Below are 7,197 nucleotides of genomic sequence, written 5' to 3' on the forward strand. Positions count from 1 at the left end.
TCGCGTTTTCCCCAATTTACATCTCCTGATTTTTTCCCTTTGGTTAGTTCAGTTAGAGGGGTTGCAATTTCCGCATAATTAGGAATATATGATCGATAAAACCCCATTAGTCCTAACACAGATCTTACTTCCTTTTTCGTCTTTGGCCTTTCTAGTCGTTTTATTGCCGCAATTTTTCCCTCGTCTGGTGCATGCTTACCTCCTCCTATCTTATGGCCTAAAAATTGTAGTTCTCGGGCCGCGAAAGTGCATTTTTTAAATTTTACAGAAAACCCTGTCTTTTCTAATTCCTGCAATACCTTTCTCAGATGAATTAAATGTTCGCTCCATGTTTTGGAGTACACTATTATATCGTCAATGTAAGCTTGAGCATAACTAGAATGGTTTCGAAGAACACTATTCATTATTTTTTGGAATGTACCCGATGCTCCCGACAGACCAAAAGGCATAACCTTCTACTGATATACTCCGTTATGAGTAGAAAAAGCTGTTAAAATTTTGTTCTCATCATTCATTTTAATTTGGTAATATCCCTTTAGCAAATCTAGACAAGATAACCACTGAGCCATCCCCGCAGTAAAAACTAATTCTTGTGTATCTTTCATGGGGTAATTAGGAACTTTTGTTACAGCATTAAGAGCTCTATAGTCAATACACATTCGAATGGATGCGTCCTTCTTTGCCACACATACTATAGGATATGTAATGTCTGCATTCGAAGGTTCAATCAAGTGTAAGTCCAACAGTTCTTTCACTTGTCTGTCCACCTCTGCTCTATAAGACATTGGAACACTGTAGGAATGCGGTTTCCGTCTAGTAATATTGGGCAAAAGTTCAATCACGTGCTCCCCGATTGCAACTGGTTGCACTGGTCTTTTGAATAAGGGTTCAAATTCTTTTAATAATTTCTCCAATTCTGTCTGCTGCGTAGTTGATAAGTCAGGTGAGGCTACGGATTTTACTTCCTGCCAAAAGGAGTCTTCTTTCAATGGAGTATTTTCGATGTCACCAAATTCTTCTTCCCCTTCAAATATGACGTTCACACTTCCGGAGCTAGCAATAAATTCTCTCATTTTATTTTGATGCACATGCCTCAGACTACCATCAGGCATCTTCACTAAAAATGAATGTTCATTCTTTCGTGATTCGATGGTACATGGACCTTGCCATCTAGCTAAAAGCTTGTTTCTAGAATCAGGTAATAGAACAATTACCTTGTCTCTAAGGTATTCTTTTTACTGGCATGGAATGCCAGTAAAAAGAATACCTTATTCTTTCAGCAGTTTTTCTTGCGCCCATGTGACCTCCAAATACCGAACAGTGAGCTAAATTTAGAACTTCAAGTCTACGCTTCTTAGGCAAAACTAGCTGAGCAACGGACTTCCCTAAAACTTTTTCTTTGTGAAACAAAAATTTATTATGGAAATAATATCCTCCGGACTTTTCATTTGCACATTTTCTAGCATATTCCAAATATGGACAATCCACTTGATCTTTAAGAAATTCGTCCGACCTTGATTGTTCTTTGGCATTCTTTTCTGAATTTTCCACAGATAATGCCCTTATTTCTTCACTTCCCAAGATTGGGTTGTCATCACTTGTTTCATCGACGATTTCTCTATCTTGAATTGTCTTCAGTTCTGTGTCCTTTTCGGAAATATCAACGAAATAATTTTCTTGAACACCCTGCAGCTTGTCCCTTATTTCTGGGGGCAACAGTACATCATCCACCAGAGTAGGAGCAACTGCACACAGCACTTCTTGGTGAATCATGTTCCCGTCTTCGCCAACGATGACACCCATTGGAATATTGACAAGAGAACATTTCTCCGCTGGACCAAAAATGCCTTTTATATAAATTGAAGCCTTATCTTCAACAGGAAAATCAGTCAATATATCTCTTCTGACTACGGTTATTTCAGTACCAGAATCAATTAAAGCTGTTGCAGGCTTTCCATTCACACTTATACGTATCTTTTCTAGATTACAAAGACCTTTATCAAGAGAAGGTCGTCTGTGAGACATCACTTTAGCCACTACTGCCGTTTCCTTAGTTACCGGTTCTGGATCCACGACAGTTCTGTGAACATTTGCCTTTCTTCTACTATCTTGATCTGAGTTCGTCTTTAAAAGTTTGGGACAGAACTTCTTTACGTGACCATCCACTCCACAGAAATAGCAAGTAAACTTTGGACGGTTTTTCGGTTCGTATCTATTCCGTGTGAAACCTTTATCTTGCTTCATCTGTTTAGGACTATTATTATAGTCTCTGTTATCACGGCTAAAGGCGTTATTTCTAACATTTACTTGTGGATGTGCCTTGGGATTTGGATTCGACGATCTCCGATAAGTTTTTCGAATACACTCGTACTCGTCTAGCTTGTCTGCTAAATCTTGGGGTTTGACTAATGTCCCCCATACGTCAACAAAATGGTCACGAATCTCTTGTGGAACTCTCTTCTTTACTTGATCCGTAATGATCAAATCTTTCAGTCCCTCCAAATCTGTGACATTCAAAGCACTTATCCAGCCTTGAAAGTAATTTGTAACTTCATAAATGAAATCTTTCCAACTCTTCTCTGGATTTCTTTGGTGCTGAACAAATTTCTGCCGAAAACCTTCAGCATTCAATTTAAACTTCTGCATCAAGATTTCCTTCACATGTTCAAAATTAAAAAATTCTTCTTCTGGAATTCTTGCGATCAGTTCCACTATCTCTGCAGGCATGAGAGGTATTAAACATGACACCCAGTTTTCCTCATCAATTTTCAACCTCTTGACTTGTCTCTCAAACAATGACATATATAAGACAATGTCACATTCTTTTTCGTCGAATTTCGGCATGGACTTGGAAATTTCAATCTGCGGATTGATATGAAATTGTCCACCACTAGCTGAACTAGCATTAGATGCAGCCATTCCTGCTTCTATTTTTTTCTTTTCCAATTCAAATTCCATCTCTCGCTCCCTTGCTTCCATCTCTCGCTTCCTTCCTTCCATCTCCATCTGCAATTTCAACTCGTTATCTTTCTTTGTTGCTTCCATCTGCAATTTCAACTCTTGTTCCTTTCTTGTAGAGATTATTGTTTCTAGTAAAGTTTTCACAAATTCTTCTTCATATACCTGACTGCCAGTGATTAATGTTTTTAGCCCATATACTGTCATATCAGATTTCGGTTCCTCCCCCATTTCAGTTGCCAACACTATAAGATCACACTTGATACCCTTTGCCAAAAACGCCATTATTAAATAATAATTCTGGCCCGAAAATAGAAATTTACCCTGTTTCTTTTGAATTATACAAATACTTTTTTGTTGTTTTAAAAACGCGCACCAAGAATTCTGTTACTGCGGAGATACTCTTTACAATATTGAGAAAAAAAAATACTCAAATGAAAATAAAGTAAAATAATAATAATTGCTAACAATATTATCTTGATAATTTTTAAATTCATAAAACTTATTTTAACAATCTAAAATGCAAGTACATGTTTCAAACAATTTCTGTTTTATTTGAAAACATTTCTTAAAATATTAAACATAAAATGGTTTATGCACTTGCGACAAACTTTTTATAATGTAACACAAATTAACTTTTAACAACTTTTGTTGTTGTTCTATTTCACAACAATAAAATATAATCTCTAATACAACACTCCCTTTATACTTATATCAATAAAAAAAAGAAAATGCAAAAGTAATAAATCTTTCATTAATAAAGATCATTCATATTAAAATATTAAAGCAGAATTATTTATTTGAGCTATAGTCAAATGTTACGAAACAATAGCCGAAAGAATTTAGTACATAAACAATCATAAAATGTATTAGAATGCTTTCCCGAATAACAGCAAATAGTATTAATTCTAAGAAATATCCTTTTAATAAAAAAAACACACAAATGGCATAAATTAGATGATAAAAAAAACCCATAAATCTACTCTTTCCTTTTACTTATTTCTTGTTTTCTTTTTTTTTTTAACTGCCGTCAACAGGATTCATAAAACAAGAATGATTTATCCGGAACCCCGTATATCAATCAGAAAAGTATTATTTTTAAAATATCTTTCGTTCGGAATCGAAACGAAAGTGTTACTGGTAATTATTTTTCAACTAAAATACAGAATTATCAAGCACAAAATTCAATTAAACGTATCACTTATTTACTAGAATACAGAATAATCAAGCATAAAATTCAATTAAACATATCACTTATTTAAGACAACAATCAAAATAAATTCTTTAATGTCCAGAATATCTGAAAAAAGAACATAAATATCAAAACAAGTGAAACAAAAACTCGTAGAGCTTATTATTGTATTTTTCAAGAATTAATTCCTTGCAATGTTTATGGAACAATTACTTTATTATATATTGAAAAAATTATATCAAAAGAACACCAGTTTTATTTTTATAAAAATAAAAAAAAATTATAATAAAATGCTATACAATTATTTATGACAGCATTCACCCTTTCAAAACGAAACGATAGTGTCAACAGTTGTTCAGCTCATTTCTTGATAGAAATAAATTTTTAACACAGCATGTTTTAGTTTTATTTCTCTAAAAGGTACAACAATCAACTTTCTTTTTTTTTTTCTCTCTTTATTTTACTGACGTAAACTATATTTAATCATCGTAACCACTGACGCGGTATTATCACTGACGTAACAAATAAAATGGCAAGTTCCAGGCGGAACAAAGTATAAACTATAATAAATTAATACTTATTTGTGCTGTAAAGATATATTAAAAACATGTTAGAAAGTGACACAACATGCAGAAGTTAGAAATCTGGATATCACTGGCGTGATACAACAACTTATATTCCTGACGGAACAAAATCACTGGCGTGATACAACAAATTATATTCCTGACGGAACAAAATCACTGGCGTGATACAACAACTTGTATTCCTGACGGAACAAAACTATATCTTTACATGCGCACCAAATCAGTAAACATTTAGCTTACCCGAGTTCCTTTAGCTACTGCCGTAACTTCCTTCATTACATACCTGGATTCGGTGGGTTAACTCGATTTCCTTCTGGATCAGCCGGAAATATAATAGACACCTTCATTAATCCAGATCCCACCGCTGCCACCAAGATGTCGGCGCTGCCGAGCTTTTTTATTAATTCTTATTTCTCATCAGAAAAATTAATGAGGCAAAGACTGCCCTTTTAGTAAATAAATGTAAACGAAAATAATTGGCCTGACACCATATTTAAATTTTTTGATAACATTTAATTGACGTAGGACGAAACATAACATATAAGAACACTATTACAAAATTTAGTACGTTAACATCATAGAACTTTCCAACATCCATCCCTCTTCTCTCTCGGCCGCGTCTCTCCCGCCGTTCTTCTTCTCCACCCTCTTCCCTTCAGTTCGTTTTCTGGTTCTAAACATCCGCAGCGCCCTCACAATTAGAAACCATAATAACAATCTAACAAAATTTTTATAAGGTTTAATTTCACACGAAGAGAGGAAATTATTTTCTATGGCATAATCAAATTTGCTTTATGAATATTTTTGGATCGACGTTTTAATGTCATTCTCTTCTTAATTTCCAATTTCATGCCACAATAAGCATAGCACACCTTTTCCCACACAAACTGAAATGCCTCCTCTTAGGAGGTTTTTATGGTTACCAGTCATAAATAGAACAGAAACAATCCGGTGAATTAACTGATTCTCTGTGCTAGTCATTCTTCTCCGCTGCAACAGAAGTTGAAATTATAAGCATTTCTATTCAAAGCTTAGAATAAAATATGTAATTTGCAACATTGAACTAATCCGTAGAATACTTGAGCTGTTTGTAATTATTATATCTTGGAGATTTTCGCACTTTCTCACAATAATTTACAAAAATATATAGTACAAAAGTAAATTTTATGTCCTTTTAAAATTTAAAAAAAAAAATCTTTTTATTGATTCCTTTTTTGTTATTTAAATTTTTTCTGAATTTTCATATTTTTTAAAAAAAATATTTTTTGGCAAGGTTTCAATATATATATATATCATCATCGTTGTAATGAAATTCAACTCGTATTCATTGTTTCATCAAATATTTAATAGCTTAATTTTCTGCAAATGTTAAAAATAAAAAGAAGGAAGATTCTGTTTAATATCTAAATGATTTAAATAAGGAATAAAAGTGAAATTATAACCAGCGGAAGTGGTTTCACCAGAACTTTCTCGCATATTCTCTAATGAAAGTATTATCTTAGATAATGCTTTGCATGGCATTCACATACAATAGTTACGAAATATTAACCTTTGGCATTCATTTAGCATTTTTACTGAATCTATTGTATGATCCTTGGCGAGTTATTTGGCGATTAATCCCCGACATTCGGTTAATAGCATCCGAAAATCGAATTTGAGCTTTAGTTGTGTTTTTCTACCTGACTGAAAAAAAAAATTGGCACAAAATCGCATTTGTAATGGCAAGGTCTCATACCAAATTTCTTATATATTTAAGTCATTGCATATTTGAGTTATAGCGTTTATATGTTTCTAAAGGTACAGACCACCAGACGGTCAATCTCTTGTTAGATATGGCTCAAAATTTGAGAAGTGTATACACTTCTCAAATAGATGTTAATTCTGTGCATCGAATTTTACCTGTCTAGCTCTCTTCGTTTTATATTTATCATGTTAAATTATATTCGAATAGCCGGACAGACAGGCTTTATCCGAATGAATTTTGCTCAAAATTTAATAGAAATCTACAGATTTGGTATAAAGTCCTTATACCAAATTTCATTCGTCTAGATCAAAGTGTTTTTAAGCTATCTTTGTCAGACAGAGAGATGGACATTTTCCAAAAATGTATTTTTTGAAGTCAGGAAGATCTAAAACGTAGAGATTTGTCAAAATCACGACTTCGCATTTTTTGACGATTACTATATTTTCTCTATACTACATGTATGAGAAAGTTAATAATGTGAAAGTTAAAAAAATAAATTAACTAAAAAGTTACGTTTCTTAAAAACACAATGACATTTTGGAACTTTGATGTTTCATTCATACAATGAGTAAAGCAAAGGTAAAACTATTAAAATAGCATTGTTTTAATAATGCTTTGTTAAAGAATCATGAGCATCATCAAGTATGCAGAAAAAATTTAAATTAAACACAATCATATTCTCACTGAACCAGATGGTTGCCAAAAATGGATGATTGTTA

Source organism: Argiope bruennichi, chromosome 4 (assembly GCF_947563725.1).
Source record: "Argiope bruennichi chromosome 4, qqArgBrue1.1, whole genome shotgun sequence".
In the NCBI taxonomy this organism is placed as follows: Eukaryota; Metazoa; Arthropoda; class Arachnida; order Araneae; family Araneidae; genus Argiope; species Argiope bruennichi.